Source organism: Pristiophorus japonicus, chromosome 6, assembly GCF_044704955.1.
Source record: "Pristiophorus japonicus isolate sPriJap1 chromosome 6, sPriJap1.hap1, whole genome shotgun sequence".
Classification (NCBI taxonomy): Eukaryota; Metazoa; Chordata; class Chondrichthyes; family Pristiophoridae; genus Pristiophorus; species Pristiophorus japonicus.
In genome coordinates, this window is record NC_091982.1 from 23,488,825 (window position 1) to 23,502,551 (window position 13,727).

Sequence of the window (13,727 nt, forward strand, 5' to 3'; positions counted from 1 at the left end):
GAGGCGGGGGGGGCGGGGGGGTAGCGGGAGTCGGCTCTGGTCCGGGGACGGGATGAGGGGGGGGAAGCGGGAGTCGGGTCGGTGTTGGGTCCGGTCTGGAGGTGGGGAGTGGGAAGCGGGAGTCGAGTCGGGTCGGAGGAAGCAGGAGCTGGCCGTGGGAGGAGCCTTATTCACGCAGCCCCAGTGAGGCCATTGGGCCAGGGCTAGGGGCTGCGTGCTTCGGGCCCCTCCAACACAGTTTCGGGCGCCTGGAGCTACTGCACTTGCGCGCCCACTGTAGCGCGCATGTGCAGAGGTCCCAGCACTGTTTTCAACGCAGGGACCTGGCTCCGCCCCCTACAGCTCCTGCTGCACTATGCCGAGGGCCAGAGGATCTGCAGGGAGGTGGAGAATACGGAGGGTTTTTTTTAGGCGCACTTTGTGGCGTGAAAAACGGGCGTCCAGGTCGGGACTGCGCCGTTCTAGGCGCGGCTCGAAACTTGGGCCCTATAAGTGGCCTTAAAAAAGGTGAGCGAGGGGGTGAGGCAGAGAGTGAAGGAATAGCAGAATGTAGGGCCTAGATGGCTGAAGGTATAGCCACAAGGAGGAGGAATGTATTAGAGGCCAGAGTCAGAGAGTTCAGGGGAAAGGGATTGTAGAGCTAGAGGAACTAACAGCGATAGGGAGGGGCAAGGCCATGAAGAGCTTTAAATTTGAGGCATTGATGGACAGGGAGCCAATGTCGGTCAGCAAGGAGAGGAGTGGAGTTGAGTGGGATCTTGTGCCGGCTAGGATTTGGATGGGAAGTCGACCAAGAAAGTATTGGAATAGTTGAGTCTGGAGGTAACAAAGGCATGGATGATAATTTCTGCAGCTAAAGGGTTGAATGGGTGGAGGCATGAGTTTTATAGATGAGTACAGATGAGGCATACAGAGTGGAAGACACATAGAACAATATAGAAAAATATGCAGAGAGAAGAGAGAGATAGTTTGTGAAGCATGTGCCCAATACTTTTAGTGCTCATCACAATACTCAGCATTCATAGGCAATGAAATTTGACGTTATGCTGAAATAGCTGCAGGGCAAAAGATGAACATTTCTTTCTCTGGGCTATGCACTGGAAATAATACAACCTATGCATTATGTGCTCCTCTTTGAACAGACAACACCATGTTCATGAACGAAATAGCTCAGGTAAAAAAATTAATAATCCATATTAATTAGAAAGTAAAATCACATAGAAGCTAGGATAAAGCAGCCAATTAAAGAAAACAATACTCTGACTTATTTCAACTTTACAGGAGCTATTTAAAAGAGCTATTGCACTCATGAGAGTCATACAGGGACCTGTACTGTGATAGCATTGCGTGAAATGAACTAAAGACCCAGAAAAAGTTTGCAATATTTATCCCTAGATTCTGGCAGCTTCAGGCGAAGTACTGTCAATCAAGATGGATTTCAAGGATAAAGAGGCAGCATCTAAGATATACGTGACTCGAGCAATTCACATAGCTTCAGGACCACCATATACAATGGCTCACTTGTTTCCAAATGGAATGCAAGCACCAATCCAAAGTTGCAGAGAATCTGAACTTAATATGGACCTGGAACAATTGTTATTTCAGTTGACAGTCTGGTAATCCATATGAACTACTTCTATCAATTGGGTGGTCTTTGCATCCTCTAACATTTGACAGGCAATACAATTAGCTTTTTCCAAAGCAAACATATAAATCTTTCAGATTTACAAATGAGTCCACCCATTGTTCTATGAAGGATCTACAAATGATTAAGATCAAAACCTGAAATGGAGAGGTTGCACGACTAGAAGCAGACTCCTGATGTAACTTAACATTATTATGGCTTCTGATGGAACACTGTGATAACTATAGGCACAGAGAGAGCCGACAGTTTAAAGAAACAGCTTTAAAGTTGCCCTTTTTAATCTGCCTAACATTTTATCGAACAAGATAAAATATAATGGGACCAAAATTGGCCCACGCCCCTTTCGGGGGCGGTAACCTTCCGGGCCCGGGTAAGTTATTACAGGCGTGGAATTGCCCTTTGCGTCTGTCAAATGAGGCAGAGCGCTGTCTCAGGCGTTCCGCCTCGTTGGAGGGGCGCTCCCGAGGCATCAGTGTGCTGCTGAGTCTAGCACTATGTGGAAGCTGCACGTAGCACTGACGCTCCCCAACAGCCCTCCCCTTCAGTTAAAGGGGGATGCCGGTGCGGACTCTGCAGACCCTTTGGTGGCCACCATGGGGCCACCAGGGACAATTTTGACTGGGCCAGCAGCCCAGCATCAAAAGAGGAGTGCCGAGCTGCATGGTGGCGGCCCGGTCGAGATGAGGACCACCATTGTCAGGCGATGGAAGAGTCAGCCAACAAAAAAAAGTGGTGGTCCGGGGAACACATGGCCTTCCCTTTAAGGGGCACCCCAGGCGGATGTCCGTGCCCCACAAAACGGGCACGGACAACGGCTCGCGCCAGCCTCGTGTTCCACGAGGCAATTTCCTCCACAGGGCCCAAAGGGGTCAGCGCTGCACGTTGACGACATCGCTGGGTGCACGCCGGCCCAGGGCACTAATTTGCTGAATCAAATTCAAACTTACTGCAGAGAATGGTACTGAGCTGTGTCCTAGATTAAGGTAATGCATGGTAACAAATGATACTTCTGAGGAGAAAAATGGGGGACAATGGGAGAAAACTATCGAAATAAACAAGAGGAACAACCAAAAGGAGCAGTAGCATTATGATACGAAAATTGCTAAGGGATATAAAATAGAGAGAGTAGTGGTGAATGGCTCTTTTTCATACTGGAGGAAGGTATACAATGGCCTTTTCCAAGATTCAGTACTCGGACCACTGTTGTTTTTGACATAGATTAATGACTTGGGCTTGGGGGTACAGGGCACAATTTTGAAATTTGCAGATGACATGAAACTTGTAAGTGTAGTAAACAGTGAGGAAGATAGTAATAAACTTCAAGGTGACTTAGACAGGCTGGTGGAATGGGCAGACACATGGCAGATGAAATTCAACGCAGAGAAGTGTGAGGAGATACATTTTGGTTGGAAGAATGAGGAGAGGCCTTACACACAATGGGCCCAAGTTTTGAGCCGCGCCTAGAACGGCGCAGTCCCGACCTGGACGCCCGTTTTTCGCGCCACAAAGTGCGCCTAAAAAAAACCTTCCAGGTTCTCCAGCTCCCTGCAGGTCGTTTGCAGCTCGGCGCAGCGCAGCAGGAGCTGTAGGGGGCGGAGCCAGGTCCCTGCGCTGAAAACAGTGCCAGGACCTCTGCACATGCGCGCTACAGTGGGCGCGCATGTGCAGTAGCTCCAGGCGCCCAAAACTGTGTGGGAGGGGCCGAATCACGCAGCCCCTAGCCCCGGCCGAATGGCCTCACTGGGGCTGCGTGAATAAGGTTCCTCCCACGGCCAGCTCCTGCTTCCTCCCGATCCGACTCGACTCCTGCTTCCTGCCCCCCGCCTCCGGTCCGGACCCGACACCGACCCGACTCCCGCTTCCTCCCTTCCCCCCGCCGCCCCTGCACCGGACCCGACTCCGACCCGACTCCCGCTTCCCGCCCCCCACCTCCGGACCGACTCCCTCTACCCCCCTCCCTGTCAGAAACACAGACACTGACAGACAGAGAATGAGAGACACACACAGACAGACAGACAGAGAGATAGAGACACTGACAGAGACACATTGGGGGGCATCCCAGCACGCTGTTGGAGGGCTCCCGGTGCTGCAGTCGGTAAGTAGAAAATGTTTTATTTATAGATTTTTAAAAAAAATGATTTCTTATTAATTTTTTTTGATTGATTTATTGGTTGATTTATTGATGTTTTTAATCATTTATTATTGATGATGGCTCTTTATTTGTAAAATTGAAGTGTTTAATGTTTGTAAACTTCCCTTTAAACCCCCCCCCCCCCATTCCCTACGCCTGATTTGTAACCTACGCCTGATTTTCTAAAGTGTAGACAAGGTTTTTTCAAGCGGACAAAAAACTTCACTTACTACATTCTAAGTTAGTTTGGAGTAAGTTTTCACTGCCGAAACTTTGAAAACAGGCGTAAGTGGCCGGACACGCCCCCTTTTGAAAAAAAAATTCTGTTCCAAAGTGAAACGGTTCTAACTGACTAGAACTGCAGCAAACTAAATGGCGAGAATTCCGATTTCTAAGATACTCCGTTCTACACCAGTTGCTCCTAAAAATCAGGAGCAAATCATGTGGAAACTTGGGGCCTAAATGATACAATTTTAAAGGGGGTATAAGATCAGAAAGACCTGGGAGTGTTTGTGTACATAAATCTTTGAAGGTGGCAGGACAGGTTAACAAAGCAGTTAATAAATCATATGGGATCATGGACTTTATAAATAGAGACATGGGTCGAGACTTTCCACGTTTTTTGCATGCTTAACGCCGACTTAACGTCCATTTTACCGCTGAAATGATGTATAACGCCCAGATATCGTCCATTTAGCCACAAAATGGAAACTGACGGGCATTTTTCGGAAACTTATCGCCGAGCGTTACTTTCCCCATGTGCTTAACGCCAGAAAAAAAATAATACCGCCCGCCCACTTTTTTTGGGCAGAATCATCAGAATGGGCAAAATCAACGGGCATAATATCGCCCAGTGTTAGTTTCCGCATGGAATTGACGCCGAGATTCAATAATACCGCCCGCCCACTTTTTTTTGGCGTAAACAAACCACATTTGGCAAAACTAACACCCATGAGATCGCTCACCATCACTTTCACCACCTCGCACACATATCGCCCACAATATCGCTCGCCCAAAAAAATGCCCAGAAAAAGTGGAACTGTTCCGAACTAAAGCCAGCGGTGTGGCTGCCATTTTTAAAATCGCAGGTCGCTTCATTCAAAAGGCTACTTCAACTTTGGGAGAGTTTGCATTGACTCTGGAGTTCATCTCCGGTGAAATGACCATCTCAACAGACATATTTTCAGACTCTGGACTATTGGGGATTTATTCTAGGTGTATTTTAGTGAGGAAATTATTGCTTCTGATCAATCGCTGTTATACTTTCATTGCAATGGGGCCAGCCATTTCTCAGCCTGCATCGATTAATACGCAGATGCTGCAGAGTGCAGATGGCTCAATGTGTGATGCACATCATTATGTCCTCAATTTAAGACGAGCAAGAATGAGGAGGAGGGCCAGACCGTACACACCCCGCACGTACAGGGAAAAGAGATCTTACCTCGATGTCTCTGACCACACCTGCTTTCGGAGTCTGCGCTTCCACAAGGTGGTATCAAAGAAATATGCGAGTTCATCAGGCCACATATGCAGCCTGTCATCAGGACATCAGTGTCGGTCGAGGTCAAGGTCAGCGCGGCACTGTCTTTCTATGAGTCCGGTTCCTTTCGGGCTTCCGCGGTCGAGATTTGTCCTCTGTCTCACCATGCAACCCATCGCTGCATTAGACAGGTCATGGAGGCCCTGTACGCGAGAAGGATGGACTTTATCAGCTTCCCCATGACCATGGAGGCTCAGACTGACAGGGCTGGAGCATTCAACCGCATTGCTAAGTTCCCCAGGGTGCAGGGAGCTATACAGTGCACTCACATCACCATGTGGCCACCTTTTCAGGACCCGGAGCGTTTTCGTAACAGAAAAGGATTTCACTCCCTGAAGGTCCAACTAGTTGTTGACCACAACCAAATCATACTGGCAGAGAATGCAAAATGTCCGGGCACCTTCGATGAGGCTCACATCCTGCGTGAGAGCGCTGTCTCTGACATCTTTAAGAGTCAGCCACAAGGACAATGCTGGATGCTTGGTGATAACCAATATGGCCTAACCACCTGTCTGATGACCCCTCTGCGTTACACCCACACCGAGGCTGAGAAGCGATACAACCAGAGCCACAGAGACACATGCAATGTGGTCCACAAAACAATAACTGTGCTTAAGCAGCGCTTCAGATGTCTGGACTATTCAGAAGGGGAGCTACAATACAACCCTGAGCAAGTAGGTAAATTCATGGTCATGTGCTCCATGCTGCACAATCTGGCTATCAGGAGGGGCCAAGAATTGCCAGAAGGGACTGATGCTCCATCTCAGGAGAGAGAGGAAGAGGACGACGAGGGGCTGGATGCTGACTTAGGGCAGCTCAGACATCAATGATGCCCATCACGTTGGTGCCAGTTAAAGTTTACGTTGATTGAAGTTAAGTTTTATTTAACCCTTTCATGGTAAGGAATCACCAGTGTGTAACGGTCCAGCTATCTGAGACAATGCGCAACAAGGTTATGTTCAATAAAAAAGTTTATTCCAACATTGGTCTGAAATCATAAGTATCACAGGCAAAAACACCCAACCCCCGCCCACACCCCAATTTTTCCACCATTGACATCAATCAAATGTTCAACATGTCCAGCAACATAGAATACAAAGGCAAAGCAGGAGCGTGGTCCCCTCCCCCATACATTACAGCAAATTGCATACACCCAGATGGAGATAAAACACAGCCATCACCTGCGGACATGCACCTCACTTTCCTTCCCCCCTTCCTTTCTTCTCCCCAGTCTACCCCTTCCCCTCCTCGCTCCACGGCACCTGGCCAAGGAGCTCCTCAGACGGTGCCTCATTGGGGGGGGATGAAGGCAGAGGCGGTGGTTGCACGGGTACGGGAGCCGGTGGTGCAGAGGGGGCAACATTCTCTGATGCAGAAGCAGGATCTTGGTCCTTGCTCTCATCTGTCGTTTGCAGTGGTGGTGCAAAACATACGGGTGGAGTGCCGCACTCTGGAACCACTGGGAAGCCTGTGCCAGCAGTGTTCCTGGCTATCGCATCCAGGGCCCCCGCCATCTGCGGAATGTACTCAGTCATGGTGACCAGCTGTCGGGATAAGCCCGCAAATGCTTCGATGAGCTGATCACCAATATCTACAGTCCTCCTGGACAAATGTACCATCTCTCTGCTCTCATGTGGCGCCACGAGGCCTCCGCGGGGTCGGCACCATTCTGGGGACAAATGGAGTGCCCTGTGGCGAGGTGCTTGGGGCCAGCACCTCCAGAGTGGAGGCGGGAATGACCGGGGGACCACTAGATGGCTTTAGGGTGGAATGGCTTCTGGAGCGTGGCGATGCAGTTTCCTCGCAGTCCGTGCTCTCATCCGTAGAGAACAGACCCAGTGGATTGAAGGGCGAGAATCGGAGCTCCTCAGCAACAGATGTAGGATCGTCCGGAGAGTCGGGCCCCCTCGCCTCTGGCCTCTGTGGTCTTGCCTAGGGCTGCGTTGCTGGCCGAGCTGCAAAACACAAATGAGATTATTAGAGGAGAAGTGGGTGCTAGGGTCACAAGGTGAGTCCAGCGCTACACACAGCATATGCACGACAAAAGCACTACCGCTATCAAAATCATCACAGACCTCACATTTCATGACCATCAACACATTTGCATTAGGCCAGCATTATTTCTAGGAAAATTTTAGAAATCATCTACCATATATTATTGTTTGGATATGAGTGGGTGTGGCATATATTGACTTTACGTCACGCAATGGTGTAAGCTTTACTAACTTGGCATCACTTCAGGGTCTGCAGATGCATCAATGCTGTCCAGGTGTGCTTCCCCACAAGTGCGAGCACCTGCTCCTCCAGGTCAGTGATGTTGCTGGGGACTGGTGGCCCCCCACCCGTTCGCCTCTGCACAGACCTCATTGTCAATAGCTTCTTCTGTAAAAGGTGACAGGATGACATGGCATGAGATCATTGCATGATATCATTGCTAGGTACTGTCACAGAGACTGATACAACACATAACCGACAGATGTAATCATGCTTATTATGATAATTATCATTCTTTACCTGAAGACGTGCAGTGTGACCGCATGCTTTGAGTAAAACATTCCCGGTAAAAGTGGAAGCCCTCACATCCGCTGATAGTCACTCATGACTGTTACAAATCAAATTATATAAATACATAAGTACATGTCTATAAATGTGATACTTACTCTTGCGGATCTCACAAGGTTGTTCCATCGTTTGCAGCATTGGTTGCCCTCACACACCTCATTGGTCACCGATATCTCGGCCCATATCTTCTAGTAGGTCTTTGGGGTGGGCTTCCCATGCCCTCCGTGTCAAATCACCCCCCTGCAGGAGGGAGGCATTTGCCTCATCTGAGAACCTCCTCATTCTTTTGCATCCTCCAATGTGTTCTTCTCCCACCTCACTGCTCTCTCCACCGTCAGTCTCTACAGCGTGCTGTGATGCCTCCTCCTCTCCCTCCATTATATGCCAAATTCGGTCAAATATGTGGCTGGTAACAGCTATTTCTGTTTCACTATTTTATGTACAGCTCTAAAGTCTCCCTCCTTTCTCCCAATGCAGCCACACAACACCCACACACGCCTTCAGTCCCTCTCAGCTCCCCCTCTCTCTGTTTCCTTTTTTGAGCATGTCATGATGACCCTTGACCTCCTGAATCGCGGAAATCAAGCGTTGCCATGCCATTGCTAAGGACGGCGACACTTTCCAGCAGAAGGTCTGTGAGATTTAATGCTCTCGCCCATTTCATATCGCTCGCGGTAACGCCCAATTTCAAAAATGAGAATGGGCGAGAAGCGGGCAATCTGAAAACCCAGTTTTACCGCCCACGTCGGAAATAATGCCCTTTTTTGGGCGAGAAGCACAAAAGTGTAAAATCTAGCCCATAAAGTACAAAAAACAGGAAGTTATGCTAAACCGATATTAAACACTAATGGCAGCATCTTCATTATTTTGCTTTTGTATTGTGTCCAATTATGGGCACCACACTTAAGGAAGGACATGAAGGCTTTGGAGAGGGTACAGAGAGATTTACTGGTATGGTTCTAATTATGTGGATAGACTAGAGAAGCTGAGGTTGTTCTCCTTGGAGCAGAGAAGGCTAAGAGGAGATTTGGTTGAAGTGTTTAAAATCATGAAGGATTTAGATAGAGTAAATAAAGAGAAACAGTTTCCAATGGCTGAAGGGTCGATAATGGGAGGGCACAGATTTAAGGTGATTGGTAAAAGAACCAGAGGCAACATGAAGAAAACCTTTTTTACAAAACGAGTGATTAGAATTTGGAATGCATTGCCTGATAGGGTGGTGGATACAGAGTAAATAGTAGCCTTCAAAAGGGAATTGGAGAAATACTTGAAGAAAAAAATTGCAGGGGTATGGGGAATGAGCGGGTGAGTGGGATTAACTCAAAAGGGTAGGCGCAGACTTGAAGGAACTGAATGGCCTCCTTCTGTGCTGTACTATTCTTTTTCTTTTTCTTTTCTTTATCAGCAAGTAACATGTAGCATTATTGTTGCCAAATTAAGTTGATCTAGGGGTTAAGTCATGGCAGGAGAGCTTGGACATGTGTTATGCTCCTCCTGTACTATGTGGGAAGTCAGGGACGCTTCCAGTGTCCTTGACGACTGCATATGCGGGAAGTGTATCCGGCTGCAGCTCCTGACAGACCACATTGCGGCACTGGAGCTGCGTGTGGATTCACTCTGGAGCATCCACAATGCTGAGAATGAAGTGAATAGTACATTTAGTGAGTTGGTCTTACCGCAGGTAAAGGTTACACAGCCAGATAGGGGATGGGTGACCAACAGGAAGAGCAGTGGAAGGACGGTAGTGCAGGGGCCCCCTGCGGTCATCCCACTGCAAAACAGATACACCGCTTTGGGTACTGTTGAGGGGGATGACTCATCAAGGGAGGGCAGCAGCAGCCAAGTCCATGGCACCATGGGTGGCTCTGCTGCACAGGAGGGCAGGAAAAAGAGTGGGAGAGCTATAGTGGTAGGGGATTCTATTGTAAGGGGAATAGATAGATGTTTCTGCGACCGCAACTGAGACTCCAGGATGGTATTTTGCCTCCCTGGTACAAGGGTCAAGGATGTCTCGGAGCAGGTGCAGGACATTTTGAAGGGGGAGGGTAAACAGCCAGTTGTCGTGGTGCATATAGGTACCAACGATGTAGGACCTCATCCCGTTTTTTACCTATACGATGAATTTAGGTAGCTAGGAGCTAAATTAAAAAATATGACCTCAAAAGTAGTAATCTCAGGATTGCTACCAGTGCCACGTGCTAGTCAGAGTAGAAATCACAGGATAGCTCAGATGAATATGTGGCTTGAGGAATGGTGCAGAAGGGAGGGATTCAAATTCCTGGGATATTGGAACTGGTTCTGGGGGAGGTGGGACCAGTACAAACCGGACATTCTGCACCTGGGCAGCACCGGAACCAATGTCCTAGGGGATGTTTGCAAGTGCTGTTGGGGAGGGGTTAAACTAATATGGCAGGGAGATGGGAACCTATGCAGTGAGACAGAGGGAAGCAGAATGGGGGCAGAAGCAAAAGATAGAAAGAAGAAAAGTAAAAGTGGAGGGCAGAGAAACACACGGCAAAAAGCAAAAAGGGCCACATTACAGCAAAATTCTAAAGGGGCAAAGGATATTAATAAGACAAGCCTGAAGTCTCTGTGCCTCAATGCGAGGAGTATTCGGAATAAGATGGACAAATTAACTGCGCAGATAGCAGTTAACGGATATGATGTAATTGGCATCACGGAGACATGGCTCCAGGGTGACCAAGGCTGGGAACTCAACATCCAGGGGTATTCAACATTTAGGAAAGATAGACAGAAAGGAAAAGGAGGTGGGGTGGCGTTGCTGGTTAGAGGAAATTAATGCAATAGTAAGGAAGGACATTAGCTTGGATGATGTGGAATCTGTATGGGTGGAGCTACGGAATAACAAAGGGCTAGTGGGAGTTGTGTACAGACCACCAAACAGTAGAAATGAGGATGGGGACAGCATCAAACACGAAATTAGGGATGCATGCAATAAAGGTACAGCAGTTGTCATGGACGACTTTCATCTACATATTGACTGGGCTAACCAAACTGGTAGCAATACGGCGGAGGAGGATTTCACTAAATATATTCAAAAGGGAGTTAGATGAAGTCCTTACTACTCGGGGGATCAAGGGTTATGGCGAGAAAGCAGGAAGGGGGTACTGAAGTTTCATGTTCAGCCATGAACTCATTGAATGGCGGTGCAGGCTAGAAGGGCTGAATGGCCTGCTCCTGCACCTATTTTCTATGTTTCTATGTTTCTATGTATTCGGGATGGTTTTCTAGACCAATATGTCGAGGAACCAACTAGAGGGCTAGCCATCCTAGACTGGGTGATGTGTAATGAGAAAGGACTAATTAACAATCTTGTTTTGCGAGGCCTCTTGGTGAAGAGTGACCATAATATGGTAGAATTCTTTATTAAGATGGAGAGTGACACAGTTAATTCAGAGACTAGGGTCCTGACTCGGGTCATGGGGAAAGATAACTTCGAAGGTATGAGACGTGAATTGGCTAGAATAGACTGACGAGTGACACTTAAAGTGTTGATGGTAGATAGGTAATGGCAAACATTTAAAGATCACATGGATGAACTTCAACAATTGTACATCCCTGTCTGGAGTAAAAATAAAACAGGGAAGGTGGCTCAACCGTGGCTAACAAGGGAAATTAAGGATAGTGTTAAATCCAAGGAAGAGGCATATCCATTGGCCAGAAAAAGCAGCAAACCTGAGGACTGGGAGAATTTTGTAATACAGCAGAGGAGGAAAATGGTTTAATTAGAAGGGAGAAAATAAAGTAGGAGAGGAAGCTTGCTGGGAACATAAAAACTGACTGCAAAAGTTTCTATAGATAGATGAAGAATAAAAGATTAGTGAAAACAAACGTAGGTCCCTTGCAGTCAGACTCAGTTTTATCGTGGGGAACAAAGAAATGGCGGACTAGTTCAACAAATACTTTGGTTCTGTTTTCATGAAGGAAGACACAAATAACCTTCCGGAAATACTCGGGACCGAGGGTCTAGTGAGAAGGAGGGACTGAAGGATATCCTTATAAACCAGGAAATTGTGTTAGGGAAATTGATGGGATTGAAGGCCGATAAATCCCCAGGGCCTGATAGTCTGCATCCCAGAGTACTTAAGGAAGTGGCCATAGAAATAGTAGATGCATTGGTGATCATTTTCCAACAGTCTATTGACTCTGGATCAGTTCCTTTGGACTGGAGAGTAGCTAATGTAACACCGCTGTTTCAAAAAGTAGAGAGAGAGAAAACGGGGAATTATAGACTGGTTAGCCTGACATCAGTAGTGGGGAAAATGTTGGAATCAATTATTAAAGATAAAATAGCAGCGCATTTGGAAAACAGTGACAGGATCGGTCCAAGTCAGCATGGATTTATGAAAGGGAAATCATGCTTGACGAATCTTCTGGAATTTTTTGATATAACTAGTAGAGTGGACAAGGGAGAACCAGTGGATGTGGTGTATTTAGACATTCAAAAGGCTTTTGACAAGGTCCCACACAAGAGATTGGTGTGCAACATCAAAGCACATGGTATTGGGGGTAATGTACTGACGTGGATAGAGAACTGGTTGGCAGACAGGAAGCAGAGAGTCGGGATAAACGGGTCCTTTTCAGAATGGCAGGCAGTGACTCGTGGAGTGCCGCAGGGCTCACTGCTAGAACCCCAGCTCTTTACAATATACATTAATGATTTAGATGAAGGAATTGAGTGTAATATCTCCAAGTTTGCAGATGACACTAAACTGGGTGGCGGTGTGAGCTGTGAGGAGGACGCAGGGTGACTTGAACAGGTTAGGTGAGTGGGCAAATGCATGGCAAATGCAGTATAATGTGGATAAAGGTGAGGTTATCCACTTTGGGGTCAAAAACACGAAGGCAGAATATTATCTGAATAGCAGATTAGGAAAGGGGGAGGTGCAACGAGACCTGGGTGTCATGGTTCATCAGTCATTGAAAGTTGGCAGCAGGCAGTGAAGAAGGCAAATGGTATGTTGGCCTTCATAGCTATGTGATTTGAGTATAGGACCAGGGAGTCCTTACTGCAGTTGTGCAGGGCCTTGGTGAGGCCTCACCTGGAATATTGTGTTCAGTTTTGTTCTCCTAATCTGAGGAAGGACGTTCTTGCTATTGAGGGAGTGCAGCGAAGGTTCACCAGACTGATTCCCGGGATGGCTGGACTGACATATGAGGAGAGATTGGATCAACTGGGCCTTTATACACTGGAGTTTAGAAGGATGAGAGGAGATCTCATAGAAACATATAAGATTCTGACGGGACTGGACAGGTTAGATGCGGGAAGAATGTTCCTGATGATGGGGAAGTCCAGAACCAGGGGACACAGTCTTAGGATAAGGGGTAGGCCATTTGGGACTGAGATGAGGAGAAACTTCTTTACTCAGAGAGTTGTTGACCTGTGGAATTCCCTACCGCAGAGAGTTGTTGATGCCAGTTCATTGGATATATTCAAGAGGGAGTTAGATATGGCCCTTACGGCTAAAGGGATCAAGGGGTATGGAGAGAAAGCCGGATAGGGGTACTGAGGGAATGATCAGCCATGATCTTATTGAATGATGGTGCAGGCTCAAAGGGCCGAATGGCCTGCTCCTGCACCTATTTTCTATGTTTCTATGATTCTATGATATGAAGCAGTTAACCTCCTGAATGACACTCTGCAGTGTCCTTTAAAACAGTTCTGCCACATGAAAGTTCACTGATATAATGTTATATCCAAAGAGAAGGCCACTCAGGAAGCTAGCAATGGATTGCCTTGCATATTTTCTTTACCTCTATCTGTTACTTAGCCTCTCCCTCACTCTTCTCTCACTCTTCCCTCTCAGCATTCTTTCTCTCTTGACAAT